At 52.1% G+C, this 23373-nt stretch overlaps 1 long non-coding RNA gene across 3 annotated transcripts; it reads right to left on the reverse strand.

Annotated features, from left to right (window-relative positions):
* Positions 1-676: 676 nt before the first annotated feature.
* Positions 677-21956, reverse strand: LOC112669625 (uncharacterized). Of its 3 annotated transcripts, XR_007405991.1 has the most exons (7): positions 17788-21956; positions 14793-14975; positions 11518-11559; positions 9985-10524; positions 4327-4476; positions 2753-2824; positions 677-1749 (listed from the first exon to the last, which is right to left on the reverse strand). It is a non-coding gene; the product is annotated as an uncharacterized LOC112669625 (long non-coding RNA). The 3 variants fall into 3 exon arrangements; XR_004817774.2 differs by lacking the exons at positions 677-1749; positions 2753-2824; positions 4327-4476 and adding exons at positions 8909-9680; positions 9785-9870; XR_004817776.2 differs by lacking the exons at positions 677-1749; positions 2753-2824; positions 4327-4476; positions 11518-11559; positions 14793-14975 and adding exons at positions 8909-9680; positions 9785-9870.
* Positions 21957-23373: the final 1417 nt, after the last annotated feature.

Here is a 23373-nt window from a genome sequence, read left to right on the forward strand (position 1 = left end):
TCGGTAAGCGCTTCCGGGGTGCGAGCCACGCGGCTGCTCTCCACGCCGCCGATGGATGGTGACCGGCCGCTGAGGGGAGAGTGAGCGCCGGAAGAGAAGAGCGACGACGGCGGCCGGTCACAGCCCCGGGGGAGGGGGGGGCAGGGCCCCCCTAAGGGGTCGCAGTCCAGCCCCAGTGCCCGAGCACATCCACATCTGCGCTCCGCCGACCAGAGAAAGGGATTCCCGAAGCGGGGCCCAGAGCGCGCGCCTCAGCATCCCCGTCCCACCCGTGGTCGCTGGGGCTCCGCGTGCCTGAGGAATGGCCTCTCTGCGGCCTGGTCATCTGGATTGAGTCTGACTCCGTCGGGTGGGCTCAGCTCACCTTGACCCTCGAGGGTGAGGAAAAGAGCACTGGACGCAGAGGCCACTGATGCCACGTCTGCAAATGGGTCAGCTGGAGGGGGCTCCCTCGATATCCCGGAGGAGCCGGCTCGCGTTGGGGCGCCGGGCTGAGAAGTGGGAGCACATCCTTGAGGTAATCTCGTATGTGAGCCTGAGACTAATTGACAAGGCACAGGAAGCACACGCGCCCGCGCCTTTACTTACACTTGCTCTCAAATAATTGCCCCCTTTTCTTCGAAGCATACGTTTCGTCAACCAGGATCAAGTGTCTCAGCTCCTACTGTGAGCTCAGTATCTTTTTTTTTTTTTTTTAAGATTTTATTTATTCATGAGAGACACAGGCAGAGGGAGAAGCAGGCTCCTCACAGGGAGCTCCGTGGGCGACTCGATCCCCGGACTGGGATCACACCCTGAGCCGAAGGCAGATGCTCAACTGCTGAGCCACCCAGGCGCCCCCGTGCTCAATATCCTTTTACCAGACCCTTCAGGGGTTCCAAGGGCCCAAGATTCTGGCTCATGAGCCTGACTCAGGACTGGGAATTAGTGGAAGAAAAGGAGGTTGCCCATTAAAGTTACTTCTGCTGCTGCACTTTATTTTCTGGAATGAATCAAAGGCACCGGAGAAGAATATAATAATGTATGCTTGGACTTCAGGCAAGGCTTCCTTTTTCTGACCCTTGCTCAACCTGGCTTTTCCCCCTCAAGAGATTTGGAATTCCCTTTAAGGAGGGTGGGTGGAGAAACTGCCAGCCCAGGTAAGTATGGGAGCCACATGGTCTCCTGAATGGAAAAAAGGAAATCATCTCCAAATGCAGCCAGGCAGGTGGGGGTAGATCCAATCTGAAAGGGAAGGGGAAATCTGAATAACCCCCAAGGCAGCAGAATGAGTACCCAATGGTGAGGTGTGAGAAACAGTCACCATTTGGAGCACTGGAGTCAGAAGAGTTTTGGCAGCTGTTAGATAACTTCCTGATCTACAATAAAGTTCGTATGACTGAGAGGATGTTTTCTGCAATTCCGTTGCCTGGCTACCTTCCTCTTTCTCTCTCCAAATCTGCAAGTTTAAGAGATATTTTTTGGTCCCAGTTGAACGGTGGTGCTGGCTGACAGCAACTGGGTTGGACAGGTGCCACCCAGCTGTCAACTGCAGGGTGACATCGAGGCCCCCCTTTTTGAATGAGAAATCTAGGTGCCCCCTCCCCACTACCAGCCACCAATCTGTTTGTTCCAGACCCCACCCAGATGGTGCAAACTAAACAGCATTTTTTCTATGTAAAGTCCCAAGCACCTTACTGGGCCCCAGGGTCCTCAGGCCAAAACAGCCAAGTTTCTTCAAGGCCATCTTCCATAATTAGTGCCTGACTCCTATGGAAATATAAGGAAAAAAAAAAAAAAAAGGAAAGGAAGCCCACAAGTTCTTCAAGACTCCCTGGGAGGCACTGAGTATTGAGAAAGGCCCAGACACACTAACCTTGAACCTTCCTAAGCCTGGGCAAAAGGCTTGGGAGGAGGGGTGATGGGGCTGAGACCCAAGAGGTTTTTCATAGCTCAAATCCCTGGGTACATCCTAGCAAAGGATCCTGCATGGCCAGCTAGTCCTCACATTGTTCCCACTCCTGGAACTCCTAGTCAGGCACATGTGGACTGGCCGCCAGGTAGTACATAGGAAGCTGTGTTCCACTGGCATCAGGGGTCTGAATTTTTGCATGAGTTTTGGCCTGCTTTGAGGGACCATCCTTGGGGTCAGTGGAATATGGGCTTCCCAGAAGTGCAGCTTGGAGGATAACAACTAACCAAAATAGTAAGAATGCAAAAATCAAACCTTGCCACCGGGGGGTCAGAGGAGAACATAAAAAGGGGCAAGTTGGAGAATGCACTGGTGAGATGCAAAGGGAAGGATCTGGAATTTGCAGAGTTGGTAGTAGCTATGGGGGAGGGAGATGATCAGCCTAGCAAGCCATACCTCCCGGTGGGAGAGGAAGCTGGACGTTTTGTTACATTTCTGGAGTTTCTATAAAGAAAAGGAGTCTTTCCCCCCCCAAAGATGAATAAACAAATGCACAATGATGAGGATCATCAGGGCTAGGAACAGCACTTTCCAAATCTTTACTGGGCAAATGTCCCGGTTTTGCAAAGGCAGAAACAAACTTGGTGAGGCCAAGGTGCTAGCTTGAGATCACAAAACCAGTGATCTCAACCTGAACCCAACCCTGGTGTACCTGGCCATGAAATGCACTAAGCACTTGCCTCTGACAGGAAGGTCAAGCGGGATCTTGGAGACCTAATTCTCCAAGAGTCCCTGATCTGACCAAACTCCTGATGGATTCTGGGGCCAGGGTTGGTCATTCCTAGCAAAGGAGAGACTTACCTTAAACCTGTTGCTGGGGAGGAAGTAGGGATAGTAAGTCTTCTTAAGTACTCCAGGAGTGCCTCCCATTTTCTGCCAACCAGAAGTGCAAATATTCTAGTTTTTTTCCTATAACCCTTACAGCACTATACAACTACACACTCTGGACCTCAGAGCCCACCCGCATGCACCTCTTTGCCTGGCATGGAGTGGATGCTGAAGCAGCAGCTATGGACTTGGTCACTGGTGCAATCCCTTGCTTGCAGCCAGCGTGCAGAATCTGAGCTGCCCTAGTTTCCTCATTTGGATCCATTTCTTTTTGGTCTTGGCTTAAAATCAGTCTGACCATTAATAACTGTAAGTAGAGCTCAAGTCACCAGGATGGACTGGAGCCCTGAGGCTCCCCTGGGGGTGGTGGATGCTGGTGTCCCTCCATATGGATGGAGGAAGACCTCCGCCTGACTTAAGCCACACCTGCCAGGGCTTTTCTTACCTCATTCCTCCCTGCTACCTCCAGCTGTCCCTACCCACTGCAGTTGGGTAGAGCCCTGCCTGAGACCAAACCCACTTGAATGTGCCCTTCCCAGGCAACCCCCCCAGCCCCCAGAGATACTGAACAAGAGAACTGGGTTTGAGAAACCCACGGGAGACAAACAAGCTTTAGCTTCAGTCCTCAGAAATTCAGGGAGAATTTCCAAATGCCTTTCCAGTTTTGTGTACAGGTATTTTCCTTTTTCTTCCTCTCTCTTCCTACAGTTTTTTGTTCTTTTCTCTCTTGAATTTACTGATTTTTTTTTTTTTTTTTAGAGTTTTCAGACAGTCAGTGTCTGAGAAGAGAGGAGATTTTATACCTGAGTCATGCCATTCTAAAACCAAGTTCAATTCAAATTGGCAACCTAATCCTAGTCTTGTGATCAGCTCTTCCACTTGGTGTTCCTAAAGTCCAGTGGGGTGCCACCAGCCATAAGCAGCAAAAGAAACTATGGCAGAGTATGATAGAGGAGAAAGACATGAATGCAGTACAGCTTTCTTAACTTGATTTTTACTTGTCTATTGTCTACCTTGTTGTCACCTCTGAATAAGATAATCAATAATTGTGAAATAGGGCACCTGAGTGGCTCAGTCAGTTAAGTGGCTGCCCTCAGCTCAGGTCATGATCCCAGGGTCCTTGGATCTGAGCTCCACATCAGGAGGGAGTCTTTTTGTCTCTCTGTCCCTCCCCACCTGCTCATGTTGGATTCTCTCTCCCCCTCAAATAAATAAACCTTTAAAAAATAGTTGTAAAATAAAACTAGGGCAGGGGGGGTAGGCAGAGAGACTTAGCTAGTTGGCATTTAGGAAATCACCATAGTCTCTTCCTCTCCCTCCACGATGACTATAAACTGAATTAATATATGGGGATAGGTTTTTATCTTAATCCTATTAAATGACCACTCATTTAGCTGCCTCCAAGTTTGGAACACTGCTCCAGGGACAATTAGGGTCCAGAGGTCTTAGATTAACCAGAAATTCCCTTCCATGCCCAAAGGGAACAGAGGGCTCAACAGGAATATAGCTTTAAGGACTCTTTAAAACAATTGGTCCTAAATACCCACCTGGAGTCTGTGCCCCATGCAGCAACTGACCAAAAGAGAAGAATGTGGGCATCTGGCTCCCTAATTTTCCTTAGGCCCAGCATCAGTAAAGAAGAAGGAAAATTGTGAAGTAAATAGACAATGGAGAGGATCTAGACTAGGATCCTGCGTCTGTGTTGAAGAGAAAACAGAGAAAGTTTCCCTAAGCAACTCCCAAACCACAACTGCCCCTCTGCCCCTCCCCCCCACCCCACGCACAGGCACTTTCCTTCCTTGCTTCCAGGCTTTGCCTGTTTTGTCTCACCCCTCCTGCCTTCTGCAAATGCCTCAAATCCAAAATCGAAGGCACTTTCTCAAGAGTGTGAGCAAGTAGTGGCCAGACAGTTTCTCTGTAGATGAAAAGTCCGGTTATACCAAGAAGGAACTACTGAACAAGTGCTGGAAGGTAGATATGCCAATAAGAACATTCAAGTAGTGGAGCTCCTGGGGTTTCACTGCCAAAAGTTGAACCCTGTATTTCCAGAGCCCACACTCAGTCCTCCCCCGGCTTAAGGGTAGGTGTTCTCTTTTGCTCAGTCAACAAACTCTGGTCCTGACAAGTGGAGGAAGGTCTGAAGTGGCATTTGGAAGTTAGGAACCAAGTTAATTCCTTCCTTGGGTTCCCCAGGCTTCAAAGCCCCAGGCTGAAGTTTAGATGTTAGTGGTATGAACATACACTGAGGTCCAGTGAGTTTAAATCTCAACCCTGGAGTGATGGGACAAGAAAAGTGACAGTAAGGGACATGTGTGTGGCAGACTCTGGGCTCCTCTGGTTAAGTAAGAGATTCCTGGTAACTTTGATTTTCTCGTGAATATTTTGGAGGAATAGGTACAAAGGTGCTGCAGCTTAAAATGGTGTTCAAAGCTTCAAGTCCTTAGAACCAGATTTTCTACCAGTTAAATCACTCTCTAGGAATATGTGTTAGAGGCTCATGGAAGGCAGAGCATCTCTCTCTTAAAGGACAACAAGAGACCTCACCCAGGCTGCAGGATCTTTTGGTGTGTCATCAACTCTCAGGACATTGCTAGAAGTAAGAGCATGGTCGTAAGGAAGCCTGGAGTTTAGTTTGGATGCACAGACCTATGGCTCTGCTCAGGTCTCCCCTCTCTGCACCTCAGTTTCCCTGCAGGCACACAAGGTTTGGAAAAACTTCCCTTATGGTTTGTGAAGATTAAACATTATAGAGCCTGTAAAATGCTTGACACTTAATAGGCTCTCATTAAAAGTAGTTCTTTCTCCTTTGTTCTGGAAGTAGGGGCAGGCAGATTTTACTTCTCTTTATTAAAAAAAAAATTATTAAGTAAGCTCTAGACCCAAGGTAGGACTTGAACTTGCTACTTGGAGATCAAGAATCACATGCTCTATGAACTGAGCCAGCCAGGTGCCCCTATTCCTCTTTTCTTGATGGAAGAACTGAGGAGAAGTCTTGGAAGAGCAGCAGACGACCACCCTTAACTTCCCTGACTTCTCAGGTTAAGCCCCATGGCCACCAGGCCCAGTATTGTTGTGGTGGGGAGCTCTCAGCCCCTCCTCACCTTCACAGCATCTTCAAGGAGCCTAGGCCCAAGCTTAGGCAAGTGCCAGGACTGCAGTGCCTAGTACACCAAATTGGGCCCAGTCTGTTTTAACTGAACTCTTAAAATATCTTGCTGTTTAGGTCCACGTGTGAGTGACTCAACTTCATTTGACAGCCAAAGGGCAAGCAATTCTTGATACAGAGACGGGTGGCTTTCCCACAGCAGCCTTGCTACTTTGTCCTCTCCTCCCCAGAGATCATTAAACCTGACTGGGCACAGGGGTCTAATTTAATTGCCCCCACTCCACCCGAGGCCCAGATGTATGGAGCAGCCCCCGGATTCTCAGAGCTGCTGCATGGCTGCCAGAGGGGGTGGGGGAAGCATGGTGATTTGCTGTCTCAGAATCCATCAATGCCCAAGTGCTACCATTGGGATTGGCGCTCCAGAACCCAAAGCCAAGAGGTGGTGCTTATGATGTAGGCCAGGCTTTACTCCTTGCTTAAGGCCTACAGGCAGGCCTTGTTCTTTAAAAATTACCAATCTAGCCTCATAAAATGACCAAAAGCCAAAAGAGTCCCCAAATCTCCACCACCTGCTCCAACCACCCCCGCCACACCTGAGGACCCTCAACCAGTGGCCACCACCAGCACCACCTTACTACAGTGTGGATGTAGATCCCAGAGAGAAGAGAAGCCAACTACCCCCACAGGACTAGAGAGCAATGTTCATTCCCATCACCAGGAGGTGGATGAATGATCTGGAGCTGTAGTGGGAGAGCTGGCTTGGTGCATGGAAGTATTCAGTAGGTTCAGTGCTATTACTGCCTAACAGGGTGTGAAAAGTAATATGAATGTGAAATAGTGTGGGAAAATGGAAAGTTTCCAAAGCAGGCAGCGAGGCCCCCTCCACCGCCTGGCCTGGGAAGCTCAGAGTCCCTGCTGCCTCCCGTCTGGCACTAGGAGGCGCTGCTACTGGCCTGGGGCCACTGATGGAATTAAGGACCCAACGAGGGGGCGGTGAACACAAAGACTACTTACTACGGAAGAGGTGGGGGTACTGGGGGCTAAGCTGGCAGCACTGGGGAGAAACTCCAGTAAAGCCTTGTAGGCTCTCCGGTCTTGGCCAAGGAGGTCGACGCTAGGCAGCCTCTTGGAACCTCACTACCTCCCTACTAAAGGTACCGATAAAGACTGACTTTTTACCTTTTTTTTTTTTTTTTTTTTACTAATTTTATGAAACAACCTATTAACTCACTGCATAAAGATGACAAGAGGTATGCTTTCTGCAGGGGGTATGAGCGGATGTGAAATGGAAAGGTCCTAGTTGATGGAAATTTCTCCAATCGATTGGTCACAGATCGAGGAGGCACAAGCCTGGCAAGCGTCTCCCAACTGGGTCCTGAAGACAAGGACCCCTCCTCGGAGTCTGACAACACTCCCCGACCCCGGCACACAGAGGGGTTCAGACTCTCCTACCTCCCAGGCCTCAGCGATCCCTAATTGCAGGACGCCCAAACCACAGACCGGCAACAGGGGGAGACAGACCACCGGCCGTGCCCCGCAGTAGGTTGGTGCCCAAGCGACTTGTCCTGGGGCGATGGCAGGGCCCTCCAGGAAGGCACCAGAGAAGGCCTGGGACCAGGGTCTCCCCAGGACAGCGTAAAACGACCTCTCAGCTCCCACTCCGCCCGGAGTCGGGCTCTGGACGGTCGCCAGGTGTCTTCAGATGAGAACCCTCTCCGCCACCACCAAGTAACGACTCCGCTGGCAGGGCGGGCCCGGCTGGAGCAGCGCGCTCGCGTTCGGGAGGCCGAGGAGCCTATGCTTCCCCTGGGAACAGGTGCCACCGCATTTGTCGGGCGCACCGTCAGTTTGGAAACGCGGGTAGCTGCAGGCTCCTATTTTCTGCATTCAGGGCCTGCTGCCGGGAGAGGTGGCCGGGCTCCCCTTGGGAACGTTTCCCCAGACCAGGCTGCCTCCCCACCCAGGAGCAGTTGGGTGACCGTGTAGTTGGCTGCCGACGGTACCCGATTTGGAACAGACCCCCGGAATATTATTCTAATTCCCCAGTACTGCGGCGTGTCAAGGGTGGGTGGCCGAGGTCACCCTGGTTTTCTCATGAAGTCAGGCGACGTTCTAATCGTAAATCAGAGTTCTAGGACGTGATTTTGAGAGGGGCGCTGATGAAATAAGAGGTTAGGGGGGGAGGGGGGGATGTGGAAGAGCGCAGGGCAGACCGAGGCAGAGGCTCCCGCCGCGGGAGGGACTGGGGGGGGGGGCAGGGGGCTCGTCCGCCTGCAGAGAGCCCTAAGTCTCCAGCCTCAGGTTTCTGTCCAGGAGGCCTGAACCTCCTCCTCCAGGGAGCGGGAAGGACAGGAGGCGTGGCTCCACGCGGAGTGGTGGCCCGCGGCCCCGGAGCTTGGAAAAGCCGGCCTTGGCCCCCCGGCCTGCTCCCCGGGCGCCGGCGGTCGGACCGACTCGCGGGGACTCCTCCTCCCGCCCCGGCTCCGCGCGCCGCAGCGCTGAGCCTCGGGCCTGGCGGCGGCCGGCCCCAGCCTCTTTCCTGCTTTCCCCCGTGAGCTCACTTCCTCCCCGCGCCGCTCCCCGGCGTCGGCCGGAACCCGCTCCTGGGCGGTGCGAGGCCGCGGGGCGCACAGGGAGGGGGGGGGCGGAGGGGGCGGAGGGGCGCACGGGCCGCGGGGGGCGCACGGGACTCGGGGGGCGCACGGGCCGCGGGGGGCGCACGGGCCTCGGGCCGCGGGGCCTCCTCCGCGCTCCGGGGCTTTCCTTGGGGCGACGGCCAGGAGCCGAGAGAAATCCCACTAGCGGGAAAGTGGAGGTCGAAACCTCTGCGAAGACAGGAAATGGCTTCGTTCGTGGCTAAACGCAGAGCGCGGGCCGGGCCGGTGGCGAGTCCTCGTGGTACCCCGTCGCTGCGGCCCAGCCGCCTGCTGTCTCCGCCTGCTTCCTTTCTGTCTCCCCCGCCCCTTACCCCCATGCTTCTCCTTCAGTTTTCACGTGTGTTAAGAAATTCATACGCAGGCACGTTTAAAAAGCAATTTCGCATTTTAAAGTCGGCAGCAGCGGAGGGAGAATTACAAATAGGATTGGATTTAATTAGCTGGTAATTCTCCTCTCATGCCCCCATAATTAAACAGAGATTCTAGAGCTGCTTCAGGGCTCGCAAGTGATTATTACAAGCATATTTTACATTTACATTAAAGTGCTGTCCCCGGGGTGTAATCCAAGAGCTGGCTCCTTTTATTCGGATTTCGAACCTGAGCGCTGAAGCCAGAATATTGCTCCCCCAGCTATGTTGTGGGATGGCCTGTGGGGGCTGTTGTTTAGTTTCCTTGGCTGACTTTTAATTTTGTTCAGTTTTTTTTTTTTTTTTTAATTTATGATAGGCACAGAGAGAGAGAGGCGCAGAGATACAGGCAGAGGGAGAAGCAGGCTCCATGCACCGGGAGCCCGATGTGGGATTCGATCCCGGGTCTACCAGGATCGCGCCCTGGGCCAAAGGCAGGCGCCAAACCGCTGCGCCACCCAGGGATCCCCTTTTGTTCAGTTTTGTTTCCGGGGAGTAAGAAAAGACAGCCGAAGGCTGGGGAAGCCTTCGACTTCAGATCCCACCGAGACTCGCGCCAAAATAATTATATTTAAAGGAAGCACCCTTTTTTGAAAGCGTGAAGTTGTGCAAAACTCAGAGCCACCTTGGTGGATCCCCACCGGGCGTCCAGGGGCGCGTCCTGTCCAAGCACGAGCTTCAGCCCCGACAGCGGACTGGATCCGGCCACACTACGAGTGGACCCTGTTTCCCTGCAGAGATCCAGAAGCCCCGTTTCCTGAGCATCCAATCTCTCTGCCCCCGCCCCCATCTCTTCTCCCCCATTTCATCCTTCTCAGTCGCGGGGTGTACCAACCTTCCTCCCTCAGAGATTCCCTGTGAACCGCCGCCAGTTCCGCAGCCGAGCCTCAGCCTTTCTCCAGGGACGCAGCCTGCCCGGAGCTCCAGAAAGGTACCGGAGAAGGCGTGGGGCCGCGCCCCCCCCACCCCCCCACCCCTACCCCTGGTCCGGCGTAGGCCCCCCTCCCCCCAGCCCCACCCCACCCGAGCGCTCACCTTGGGACTCCGCAGTGCTGGCGTCCCCCACCCCGCCTCCACCGCCTGACAGTTTCCAGGCTCCAAGCGAAGCGCGTGTCGGTGTTGTCACCAGATCCACGAGGCCTTTTGATGAGAGCTGCTTCCCTTTTAAAAAACACCATTCCCTTTCCCCAAGAGAAAAGAATCTATTCTCCTGGACTGGTTTAAACACACACAGACGAAAAGTATCTGTGTTGTGAAAACATCAGCCTTTAATAATTGTCTTGGAGTCGAGTAAAGACTTTCAGGAAATGATGGAGATAGGCCTGCTCAAGTAACCCATCCCCAAACTGTCATTTCTCTGGCTACCTCTCCTCTTGCCTGATCCTCTACATCATTTTTTCTTTTCTTAAAAATGGTTCTTACCGCGACCTCCTTCTTTATGCCTTTATCTTAAACAAGAGATCCCTGGAAATAACTATCTAACCAGAGGAGAGGAACTCACCACTCCCAGTTTCACTAATTAGTGGCACATGCTGGCTGCGTAGCAGGAGCATCTTTGGGCCTGAGTCTTCTCATCTGGAAAGAAATGGTTAGAACAGATGAACTCTAAAGGCCTATTTCCAGTCTTAAATTCAATACTTTCAAGAAAAAAACGTTCCTTCTTACTTCTGAATGGTGTGTGTGTGTGTGTGTGTGTGTATAACCAGTAAATCTTCTGTGACAAGATGCAGATGAAAAGGACATTTTAAACTTCTAACAGTGTCCTCCTTGCCTAGTTCCTCCCAAACCAGTCTTTCTCTCCTGGCGCAGAAAGAGAGCACCAGGGATAGGTCTCCTGAACACAGCCACCATCCAAGTCCACTTATGGTCACATGATTCATTAGGAACCCTAATCCTCATCTGACCCGGACAATTCATGCACCTCCAGTGAAACCCCATAAAACCAGCCAAGAGGCTGGCCAACATATGCACGCACTAATTAGAGTTATGGGGGCCTTTGGCTTCCAGTCTGATGAACAGTTCCAGGGCTTCAGGGGGCAGAGGGTTTGGGGTACTTTTTACCAAACCTAGTGCCCTCTGGTCTGACAAGGGCATCAGCTGAACACAGTGGGTGATCTGAAAGCTAACCCCAGCCACTAAGACTAAAACCTGGCAGTAGGTCCTTAAGAGGGACTGGCAAGAATCTGCTCAAAGGAGATAAAGGGAATTAGCAGTGAGCTTTTCTTGTTATTACTGCATCTAGTTTTATTATGAGAGAGAGGCAGGAGAAGCCTGAAGTAAAAGAAACTTTTAGCACTTATATGCTTAGCAGTTCTCTCCCTGAACACACACACACACACACACACACACACACACACACACAGTAATGATTGTAGTTTATAAAAAAGCTGAAGATGCTTCCAGCCCCATTTACAAGGACAGGGGAAGGCGTGGTGAGAAGGAGCATGTGGGCTTGAGCCAATTTAGTGACTACAGTTCTGGCCAGGTACCGGGAAGTCACAGAACACCCTAGATAGCAGAACTGACTCCATCCCTGGCAGGGGGCTCTGTGCATGGTACTTTTCTTACGAGAGGTGGAGAGGTGTCCTCTTCTCCATCCACATCTGACTCCTAGATAGAAGATGGTCAAGGTCAGTCACTGCCAGCCAGCAAGACCTCTTTGAGCCTCTCTGAGAACTGCAACAATATAACTGAAGGTACCCCCTGCTCTGTATAGGGAGCAATCAACTCTGGCTTTTACCTTCATCTTTCATTGCCTTGTAAAGGGCAAAATATTCAAGGTCTCTAGAGTCTACATACACTTACTTACGATATTGCCAAGTTTATCTGTCGTTTTATAATACACAGGTATGTCCCAATCCCTTTCTCCTTTATGTATGACCCATTCAAAATATCTACAGGATAGAATGGGGCAAAACCTCCCTTATAGGAGGAGGAAATTTATGACTTATTTGATGCATAACAATTTAGTCCTTTCCAATTTGTGTTTCAAAGAGTTTGCCTCAAAAAATGAGCCACATTCCCACAACTCTAGAATGTTATAACCTCACTTTTTCTGCTTGCTTTTCTTTCTTCTTTTCTTCCTTGCTTCCTTATTCTTTGGACTCGACCACAGAGAAAAAAAAAAAACCCAGTTTGGAGCTTTTAGAAATTGTTTGTTCTGCATGTGCCCTCTCTTTTCCCAGATACTTTTAATTACAATCAGGAGGCATCTTACACCCTGGCCAGATTGTATTTGGTGCGAGTCTCTTTTAAAGTTCTTCAAAGCCTCCAGGGATCTCCCCCCACTGTCAAGCCCTCCAGACCAGCAAAATGGATACAAATGGAGTAACTTTTCTCATTTTAGATCCATAGAGATTATATTCCTATTTGCTTTTCTATGCATTCAGAAGCTCAGGACGGATGTTCAAGAAATGAACAATGGGAGAAGCACCTGGACAGATGTATTCACATGTACATTTTGTAGGTTTCTGACACATGAGAATTACTGCCTATTCATTAGAAATTAATCTGATCAGGGTATATATGAGAGATGCTAGATGCTAAATATATTTAGACATAATATCTCAGGGAGGAGGATCTAGAGGAGATCTAGAACATACCATAGACTTTCTATTTTGCTTAATTGGTCATAAGCTAGAAATATGACTAGAAAATAATACTTTATGCAGATTTATGCAGAAATATAAAACTTTAGGTGAGGCAAAATGCACACTCCTCTTCTCCTCCTCAAATATTCCTTTCTTATCCCCGGATGTGAATATTTGTCAGTTTAAAGCTATCGGTTCCTCCAGTTAAATCAGGTTTTACTGGGAACACAGACTTGCAGGACTGGCGGAGCTCAGTCCTAAGTACAAAGGTTAAACTAGAACACATCTGAAAAAGGACTGACGTTTCCTAATAGACACTTGAAAATGGACAATTTTCCTCCTTTGTATGAGGAGGACAAGATCCTTCCCTAGAAACAGCTGCCCCTCAGTGGCTCCCCCTCCACACACATCCTTTCACTCCTCTGAGGGTGGGCTAAACACTTTGCCCTAGGACTTCTCCTTTCCCTCAAGCTTTAACCAGGTGCAAAAGTTTTTATTAGGCAAATTCAACTCAGGAAACAATGTTTTAAGCCTAAATCAAAAAAAAGAGGATAGTATAAATTCCTTTAGTGATGTTAACACAACCAACCCAATTCTGCCGCCCCCCCCCCCCCGTCATTAGATGGCCCTTGAATGCCAAAAAAAAACTTAGAAGTTCAAACTCCTGTGCCCTTTAAAAAATATGCAAACCAACAACTCCACCTTACTGAAGGATGCAGCTCTTCAGCTGACACTAGTGTTTACATCTCCTGCAGTTTTTCCTGTTGCGTAGTCCCTGCTAGTAAACAACCTAAACTGGTCTCAGGGCGAAGGTCAAATTGCAATATGAAAGGGACTTTTAAAAACTCTTATTTAGGGATCCCTGGGTGGCGCAGCGGTTTGGCGCCTGCCTTTGGCCCAGGGCGCGATCCTGGAGACCCGGGATCGAATCCCACGTCGGGCTCCCGGTGCATGGAGCCTGCTTCTCCCTCTGCCTGTGTCTCTGCCTCTCTCTCTCTCACTGTGTGCCTATCATAAATAAATTTAAAAAAAATTAAAAAAAAAATAGTAGAGATTTTCAAAACATTTTTAAAAAAAAAAAATAAAAATAAAAACTCTTATTTAAAGGTATGGTTTATAGAAAACCATAAGGGGAATAATTTTGTGTTAATAAACAAATCCTCCCCAAATGCAATGTCAGTCACCTTTTCCCACAAAAACTGATGGTTAACTATGTGATTTCCAAGGAGATACTCTTAAATTGGAAACCAGGAGAGATTTCAGGAAACAGACCAGGAGAAAGAACTGGTCAAGGTTTGTAAAACTCCAAAAGGTGGCATTTAGGGAAAAGTGGGGGGGGGGGGCAGGAAGGAAAAGGAAGTGACTTGAAAGAGCCCTTGGTTTCCCCAGCTGTTTGCAGAACTTGGAACATATGGTGCCAGGGTTTTCCAAAGATGACAGCGAATAGAAAATGAAATCATTTTTCCCTAAGTCATGCCTTTCTCCCAAATAAAGATACTTCTTCAGGCGGGAGACATTTTTTCCTTCCATAGGGACTTAGAATCAATTCTCTTCTTTTAGTGAAAATAACAGAGTGATTATGGAAGTAAAAGAAGGAGTCAAGGTGTTCATGCTAAAAAAAAACCTTTAAGATCAGGCCTGGCCTGGAGTGGGAATATTCAAACAGGTTCTTCATATTTCACATTTTATAGACAGAATTTTTCCCTAAAGGATACACTTTCATTAGGTCATAAATGCACCAACAGAGGAGAGAGAGAGAAGGTAAGAAGGGTGTGTGTGTGTGTGTGTGTGTGTGCGCGCGCGCGCGCGCGCGCTTGCACATGGGGAAGCCGGCCACGGTGAGAGGTAGGGTCAGGGGCGGAGTGCTTGCCCCCAGGGCAGAGTTCAGGGACCGTGACTTGAGACCAAACTCTGTGCAGCTTCCTAGGGCTTCTGCTTTGACTTTTTTAGTTCTTCTATTTCCTTCGGGTTCCACTGGAGTGCCTAATTGCCTCAAGTCCAAGTACTTAACTTGCCTAAAGGCCATTAAGAAGAGGGATGGGGGAGAGAGACGTGTTTTTTCCAAAAGTTTGTTAAAAAATTTAACTGGAGGAAGATTTTTAGTTGGGGCCTCAGTGCCTGAGCCTAGATGGCAGGGAAAGGGGTTGTCTGAAGACTTTTACTCTCCGCTGGACCCCACTCCTGGACTGGAGAAGTTTACCTCCCCTAACACCCAAGGGATGCGACTTAATGCTCTCAAAGGCTAGTGCTCACCACGTCTGGGTTCCCTGGGCAGGCAGGAGAGAACGCTGCGGACAGGGAACCGCCCTGCCTCAGCTACAGAGCCACGTTGGCTTCTTCGCATTTCTTAAAAAGTGAGTCGGAGTTATGCAACCAGCATAGTTAGCGTCTATCGAGTCCCGGAGAATCTTTACATCCACAGCACTGATTTCACACCTAGAAGTCGCAGCAGTTTGGAAATTACTGTAACACACCGCCCGGATGATATATTGTCTGTCTTAGGCCAGATTAGCAGGACACGCGCGCATACCCTACGTTTAAATCACACCCTGAAATGCGGAGAAGATGGTTAGCCCCGTAGGGATTTACACGCGACAGAGGAAAACTGGGACAATTCATTGTTTCTCTTTTTTGATTTCCTGTTTCTAGAGAAAGCATTGGTGTCAAGGACGAGGTAGGTAATGCGATCTAAAAGGCACGCCGGATGCCCCATCCTAATCCGTAGTTCAGGAAAACTGCCTCCAGTCGACACCGCGTACGTTCCTCTCGCCTGTCCAGCTGCCCCGGCAGGGACGCCCCCAAGGGTCTGTATTCCTAGGGCTGGAAACAAAACAGCTAACCGGGTCTGCTGCGTAAGAGAGCGCTCCAAGATGGACTGCCGGGGAAAGGCATTTTGACCCCGATGGAAATTAGTCATATTGACAGACGCCCAGGGAAGGTAAATTACCCAGCGCGCTGACGTTGCGCAGAAGCGCGCCCCGGTGCGGCTCCGCCGCGGCGCCCAGGGGCCCGGGGCTCCCGGTTCGTTCCCCCAGATGCCGACCAAGCCCCGCTTTGCTTCTCTGGGCCTGGGGTTTCAACGTGAAGGCGCGGAGAGAGCGGTAAAAAGGTGCTCGAGAGTCGTAGGGCAAGAGAAAAACCAAAAAAGGGAAAAAGGAAAAAAAACTAGTGGGAAAGAGAAGTGCTGCGCCATAGTGCAGGCGAGCTGTGGAACCCAGAAGAAAACGAGCAAAATGCGCAGGGGAGGGAGGGAGGGGGGAGGCAGGGAGGGAGAGGACCGCGCGGCCCGGGGCTCCCAGGCCCGCCACTTGGGAGGTCCCGGCCCCGGCGCGGGCCCGGCCAGGCGTCCCCCCGGGGGGCTCGCCGCTCGGGCGGGGTCACGATTCCACCGCGGCTGCGGGCGAGGACTTGAAAACCGAGCGGCGGGGGCTTCAGTCTGGAAGCCAGGCCCTGCGGTCATCAGAGGGAGGCCGGGCCGGGGCGCAGGAACTTTTTACAAGGCGTGTGGGTACAAGGGGGGAAAAAAATCAAAATAAACCACTTTCATCCAGCGTGGGCCGTGAAAATAAAAGCTGCCTTATAAAGGGGGCGAGCGGGAGTTTTGAAATTCAGTGTGTGTTTTGCTTTTACATAAAGAGTTTTGTGGTTTTACCTGATAACCTAGGGGGAACTGTGGGGGATTGAATAACTGCTAGATTTCTTTTCTTTTTTCTTTTCTTTTCTTTTCTTTTTTTTCTTTCCTTTCCTTTCCTTTTCTTTTCTTTTCTTTTTTCTTTTCTTTTCTTTTCTTTCTTTTTTTTTCGGAAGAGGGCTGTAATAGGAGTTCACAGGTTTCTCCCAAATCAGCCTGTATCCCAGAACCGCAAACAACTGTATACATCCATCCATATAGGTCATTACAAACTGGGAGACGGTACTTGCGTGACCAGAATATTGTGGCCATAAAGTGGGATCCAGTAGCCCCACCTTCTTTTTAAAAGTGAGTCTTTAAAACCGAGTCTCCAGAGGAGGCGGAATGGAAAGCGTGAAATAGTGTAACATCTCATTTTACCAGAGACTGGACCGGTGACTCCGGCGTGGCTACAAAATACGCGGCCCAGGACGCAAAGAGCAGGAGGATTTGGCCCGGCGGCTGCAGGGAGGGCGCCCAGCCAAGGCCGGGCTTCGGCCCGCGGCTCCACGGAGGGGACTCGACAGCCGGCCCCCCTCCGGGGCAGGGCAGGGCAGGGCTGGGGGAGGCGGCTACCTCCTCCTGGACTTGGGCCTCCTGTCTGCGGTATTTTTAGCTTTTTCTCTCGGGTCCCTGGAGGCTCTTTTGTAAGCCGAATGAAGGCTCTCCAAACTGCCCTCACTGGGAGGGGGTGTGGGAGTAGGTGGAGGCGACTGCACGAGTATTTTGAAAGAAAAAAAAATTACTTAAGTTTAAATGGAAACAAAACTCTAGGTTTTTGTCCTTGCTGCCTTGTCTCTCTTTCGTGCCCCCTCTCCCCGGGCCAGGGCCGTGGGAACACTCCAAGTTCCATAATTAAGAGGACCAAGGGGGGTCAGGAGCGGTAGGATCTAGACGTTGGAGCAGAATTCGAGCGTCCTGCGTTCCTCCCTGCTCTCCTGGCCCCTACTGCTCCCCCGGAGCCCGCCTAGGAACCCTCCGGAAGGGAAGGGAGGAGGGGACGGATCTCCGTTGCCTTCGAGGAAGCAGGGGCACGCGGCATTTGTTTATTTTTTAAATAAAGGTTTAAAATAAGTCCAAATGTTTTTGCAACGGAGTTTCCGACCCGTGTGTGCCCAGGGATGCGAAACGCGGGACCCAGACTGGCAACTCGCGAAGGGACGGATGTTTATCACGGAGAAAGCCGGGTCTCGCTGCGCCGCATCACACCTTGGAGATGCCCTGGTCCAGCTTCCCGGCTGAGGCCTCAGCCAGGACCTTCCCCATCCCGCGTCCGCCCATCCAGGACCTGGCTGGGCCCCTGCTGGCCCCGGGGCTCGCCCTCAGCCCCTTCCTGATCCCTGCAGACCTCCCCTGCCCACATACCCCCCCTTCGCAGGCTCAGCGCTGCCCCTCGAAGGTGCCCAGGCTCGCGGGACTGCGCTCCGCTGCGGAAAACTGGGGAGGGAAAGCGGAGCGGAGCGCGGGGGCTCTGTGCTTCCGCCCTGGCTTCCATCCACTCCCCCCCCCCCGCCATCCCCACAGCTGCGCGAGGTGCTCCACGTTGCCCCACATACCCGAAGCCGTGCTTCTACCCACCGGATTGCCTTCGGGGCCCCTCGGAGCCGTGTCGACGCCGCGGCGCTGTGGGTCCGCGCGAGCAGGAACCAGCAGGCCCGTCAGGTCTGCGCTCTCGGCAGCGGGGTCGCCCAGCGTGGTCGAAGATGCTCAGAGGAGGAGGAAGCGCCGAGAAAAAAGGAGGAAGGAGGCGGCGGGGTGTGTGTGTGTGCGGGGGGGAGGACCTGACATACACACAAGCGCGCAAAACCGACTTTGGTGATGGGCTTTTTCAGTTTCACACGAAGCGACCTGTAGTATCTGGAGAAGGTTTTTGAAGACGTTTAGGAGGGAGGGTGAGTTTTCTGCTGAGAAACTCAATCTGCCATACAGTAGCGGCCCCATCTGGGATCTGTCACTGCTGACAGCACCACAGGGCACAGACGTGATCTTCTGCACAGCCTGCACTCCCCGAAATACCCTCCTTAATCAAAGGATGTCTGCGCGCCGGAGCTCAGCTGACCGCACCGGGAGCAGAGGGGCCAGCGAATTCCACCCCCCCTCCCCCGGCCGCCCCCTCCCCACCGACACTGCCGGGCCCCTCTCCTCTGACCAGCGCATTAATTAAAAGCGGAAAAGAGACAGAGGCTGATGTCATTGCTCTCAGAAGATCATAAACGTAAAAGAGTCATCCTGTGAGAATCCCTGAAAATGACTTTAATGAATAATTTCAGAGACAGTTATGGCTTTGGGTAATTACTGAGCGAGAATATGAAAACCAGATTTGGAAAGCGAAGGCGATGGTCAGGCGGCCTGGCGGCCACTTTCTCCCATTAAAACCGCACCAGCTTTTCTTCACCGCCAAATTCTAGTTACAGACTTTAGATGCATTTTCTTCTTTAGGAATAAAAGCAACAAACACGCATTTTTTTTCTTTCCTGCGTTTCTGCCTTATCCGAAAGAAAAAACTGTCAGCTCAAGGCGACAGCAACCCACTTTAAATAGAAGCCAACCACGTACTGGCTTTAGTAGTCATTGGCTTCCATCTTTTCAGGAAGGGGATATTAACAGCCACTTTGATTTAGAATGGTGTCTTTTTTGGCCTCTTCTCTAGGCAATTTACTTAAGAAAGGTTGAAAACTTCTGTCCCTAAGTAAGAAACTCTTTCAAATCCTTTCACCTGGTGAAGCAGCAAACAAGTGAACAGCGAATGACCCCACTTCTTACAGAAGAATTTGCAGGTCTCCCTGACTCTAGCACTTGTTCGCCAGGATGATTTGGTTCTACAGTAAAGAAAGATATTTTGAAACACTCCATCTGGTCACAGGGAAGCATTAGATTGGGTCTGGCTGTTCATGGTTAGTTGTGCATTAAATATACTATTTGAGAAAATTGGCTTATTAGTTGGGGAGGAGGTTGGTGAGTACCCTGTGATCTTTTATATGAACCATTTAGCTGCTTGCAAGCCTATCTCCTTTGCTTAGAAATAAAAACTGCGATTTTCCGGGCATGTGGCCCATGTGGATTCTTTCTACCTAATTCAAGTAAAAAAATAATTTATGCTATGTGCAAGAAAGTATTAATAAGAAGTAATGTAGGCAAAAGCAGTGTAGGTTTTTGTTGTTGTTAGTTTCGTTTGTTTTTGAGTCTGTGTTATCTGGACAACTGCTTATCTGCCTGAGTAGACTACATCATTAAGGAAGATCATGGGGAAGCCACTTCCCAGCACTGTGGGAAATTACATTGTGCGGCTATTACCTGCTCCTCCCCACTCTAAAAGCACAGCTAGGCCCCTCCTTCCTAGCCCCAAGCCCCCGCCCCCAAACTTTCCTTCCCCTTCTGCTGGGGGATAAGGGTGGGTAAAAGAGGGAGTCAAGCTCTCTCAAATGTGACATTTTCACTGACTTAGGAGGAAATGGTCCTCATCCGTTCTAGATTACATGAAGACACTTTGGAATCTGGTGTACTGAGTTGCCTCAAGGAATTGAAAAGGGGTGAACATTTGGGAAATTTTCTCCACTGGATTTCCTGTTTATATTTGATATCCTGCCCTGCCCCCCCTCCCCCAAATAGATCAAATCATGGGCCATGAATTCTTTTCCCTTTTAGCTAAATTCACTGTAAACACCAGCTTGGGCTTTGCAACCTGTGTGAAAATAAATAGCATTTTCTGGGTTTGTTTTGAGTCCTTGACTTGCCCAATTAAATGGAGGTGTAGGACTGATTCATGGGATGGTCAATTCTCTCTCTGTAGAGACTTAAAATAATACAGGCCTTGCCCTACCTCTCCACCATCCTTGATAAAGCCATCCTCACCCCCAGGGTCCAGTATTTCACAGTGGTGGTTGACTGAGTGCCAAGAATGTGGAATCAGCTGCAGTAGGTGTGTGTGGCCTCAGGCAGTGGTTCCTAAATCCGGGGAAAAGGGGGCGGGGGAGGGGAGCTTTTGAAAATTGAGGACTTCGTTTCTCCTACCTATCTGACCTGCTGAATCAAGATTTCTGGTAAAGTTGGGGTGAAATGAGGGCTGAATTTATAATTTTATCAAGTTCTGGAAATTTTGGGTAACTAGGGTGGTAAGCTCCAGCATAAAGTGTTCTGGAGTTGGATTCATCCCAGAGACCAGGACAGTGCCCCAGGGCCTCAAAGTCGGAGGTCTGGGACGTTCTCCTCAGGTCCCAGAATTATACAAATGTACCTAGCCTGTGCTCTGGGCGTTGAGACATAGTGCGGGACAAGCTGCTGCTGCTGCCAGTCATCCTCCTTTCAGCCAAGGGGCACTCCCACTGGGGAAAGGGGGACGGTAGGCAGAAGAGGGTCTAGAACCTTTGTTCCTTAGATCCATTGGGCTTTAATAGCAGGTGCAAAGACAGAGGCTCGGAGGAGAGACGGCCCGTTCTGTAATTAGCTTCTGCCCAGCCTCCTCACTGGGCAGAAACGGCCAACCTTGTGGCCGTAGGGCTGTGGGGTCCAAGCGGCGGCTAGCGCGGGAAGGGCCGCGCTAAGAGCCGCCTCCCTTGCCTCTCGCCTGCGCGGGCACCGCCGCCAGGGCCGCAGCTGTTGGTGTAGGAGAGCAGCCTCCTGGCGCCCGGCTAGAGGAGCGCTCGCAGGTCAGTCAGGGCCGGCCGGGGAGGCTTTTTCGGCTGAATGCACCAGGCGCAGCGAGTTGGAAAACTTAAAGTGAGGAAGGGGCCAATAGGAACTTTAACTGGCCCCGCCTTACCTCAAACAAGAAAAACAAAAACGTCTTCTGGGCTAAAAATACATATTGAGAAAGTCCCCGTGCGCACGCAGGCGGCGCGTTCCAGCTGCCGGCCTGGCCCAGGGAGGACTTGGCCGCGCGGCCGCCGATTACACCCAGCTCGGCTGGGATGGCTCCGAGCCGTCTGCCCTGACGTCAGCGAGGCCCCGGGCCCCGCCGCGGCGAGATAGGCAGCGCGGCCGGGCGCGGGCGCGGCGCTAATCACTGCCAGATGTCCCTAATAGCGCAGATAAAGACGGACGGAGCGGCCGGGAATAAATTTGTAATCAGGGCTCTACCATCTGATCATCAAAGCGGCCCAAATGCCGGGAGAATTTGAAGGGAACGTGCGTGTAGGGGGGTGACGTTTCGGGGAGAGGCGGGGGACGCGGCCCTCGAAGGGAACGGACTCGGGCGGGGTGGAGCGACCGCAGGGAGAGGAGTCTCACGTGTGTGCGCGGGGAAGTCAGACGCCCGCCCGGTGCACTTTACCTTCCACTAGCCTGGCGGGCCGCAGCCGCGGGCGGGGACAGGCCCCTTAGAGCCCGGCAGACAGTCGCCTGCGGAGCGTGCTCGTGGGGCAGAGCTCGAGGGGCAGGGCGCGTGGGGCAGAGCTCGAGGGGCAGAGAGCGTGGGGCAGAGCGCGTGGGGCAGAGCTCGAGGGGCAGGGCGCGTGGGGCCGAGCTCGGGGGGGCAGGGCGCGTGGGGCAGAGCTCGAGGGGCAGGGCGCATGGGGCCGAGCTCGTGGGAGGGGCAGAGCTCTTGGGACAGCGCTCCAGGGGCAGAGAGCAGAGGGGCCGAGCGCGTGGGGTCGAGCTCATGAGGCCGAGCGCGTGGGGGCAGAGCTCGAGGGGCCGAGCTCGTGGGGCAGAGGCTGGCCGTAAGTCCTCCGGAAACATGCCAACCGCTTCCTCTCCTGCAGTTACCCCCTCTCCCGTCCTCCCCTTCCGAGAAACAGTTAAAAAATACCGCGTTCTCCCACCGCCCCACCCCCTCCCCACCGTCCCCACCCCACGGGAACCCTCCAGCGCGGCTGAGCTTCTTCAGGAAGGGAGGTACTGGGGTCTCGAGCAGGGACGGTCTTTCTCTCCGAGGGATCCGCGGGCTGCGACAGGCCAAGAGTCCCGTGCGTTGTAGAGACTCGGTAGTGCCTCCTCCTCATGCGGGGTGCAGGGTCCGGGCGGAGGAGTGGGGCTCGGTGGAGGGAAGGGGCTCCCTTGGGTCAACAGATCCAGGAAAGGCAAGCGGAGCCCGGGGTACGGATTCGGCCCTCTACGAGGCGTACGCCACAAGCCTCCTCCTCTGCAGATCATCTCCGCCTGGCACCTACCGCCAGCTCCTCTTCCAAATCCAGGCACGTGGGTGGGACTCGCGCGCAGACGGAACGCAAGGCGGCTGTGGAAGAGAAAATTGCGAGCCGCGTGCGCGGCGTTAGACACAGCGTTTCTGGAAAGCTGCAGGATAGGTGAGACGTTTCCCGCGCTTTGGAGACCCGCAGTGCAAGGCAGTTCCGGCTACTGTGGCATCCTGGGACCAGTTTATTGTCCCCTGCAAGCACACCTCATGCAACTGGCTCGGGTTCTCTGGGCAAAGCCAAAGTCTCAGAAGTAGCTCACAAGCCTGCCTCCTTCCGCTCCCCGTGGCTTTGATTTCGATCTCACTCTCACCCTAGGCATCCCTTCCTGCGAAATCGGCGTGCACGAAACTCACCCTCCTGCTTCCTTCACAACCGGTGGGATACCAGCTCTGTGATCCTCACCAGCAGTAGGCGAGGCAGCAGCCGACAGAGGCAGAGACGAGGGGCAAAGGATTGAGCCACCCTCCAGGCCCAACTCATGCATACTTGCTGCCCCTTCTGGCGACACCAATGCCCCCACCTCCTCAAGGGGACGACCAGGCCACCTGGTCCTGAGGAGGGCAGCCTAGGCCCAGAAGCCTACCCTTCCTACGTGCCCAGAGCTATTGGCTAACCCGCTGGGATGTTGGAGCTTCCCAGCAAGCCTTCAGAGAGTGGGTCCGGGATTTAGAAGGCAGGAAGAACCCCAAGTGATCTTGCGGTCTTCTTCTCATAGTTTTGACCTGAAAAAGGCTCTTAAAGCTGCAGTTAATGTTCCAGCTGGGGGCGGAAATCCTGAAAAACTGAGAATGGGAGCAAGGAGTGTGCTCAGGTCCCACTCTGTTGAATTTTTCAGGTTACTTCCCAAGGAGTAGAGAATGGGTAAGAACGAACACACACACACACACACACACACACACACACACACACAGCAGCCGAGCCCTCTCCCCGCTGGTGCTCCAGGGTTATCAGGCTCTCGGCCTGCCCGGCGGTCTGGGGCCGGGCCCTGACAGCCAGATCTACCATCAATTTACCTTCCGCCGCCCCAGCT

This window comes from Canis lupus, chromosome 25 (assembly GCF_003254725.2).
Source record: "Canis lupus dingo isolate Sandy chromosome 25, ASM325472v2, whole genome shotgun sequence".
NCBI classification, from domain to species: domain Eukaryota; kingdom Metazoa; phylum Chordata; class Mammalia; order Carnivora; family Canidae; genus Canis; species Canis lupus.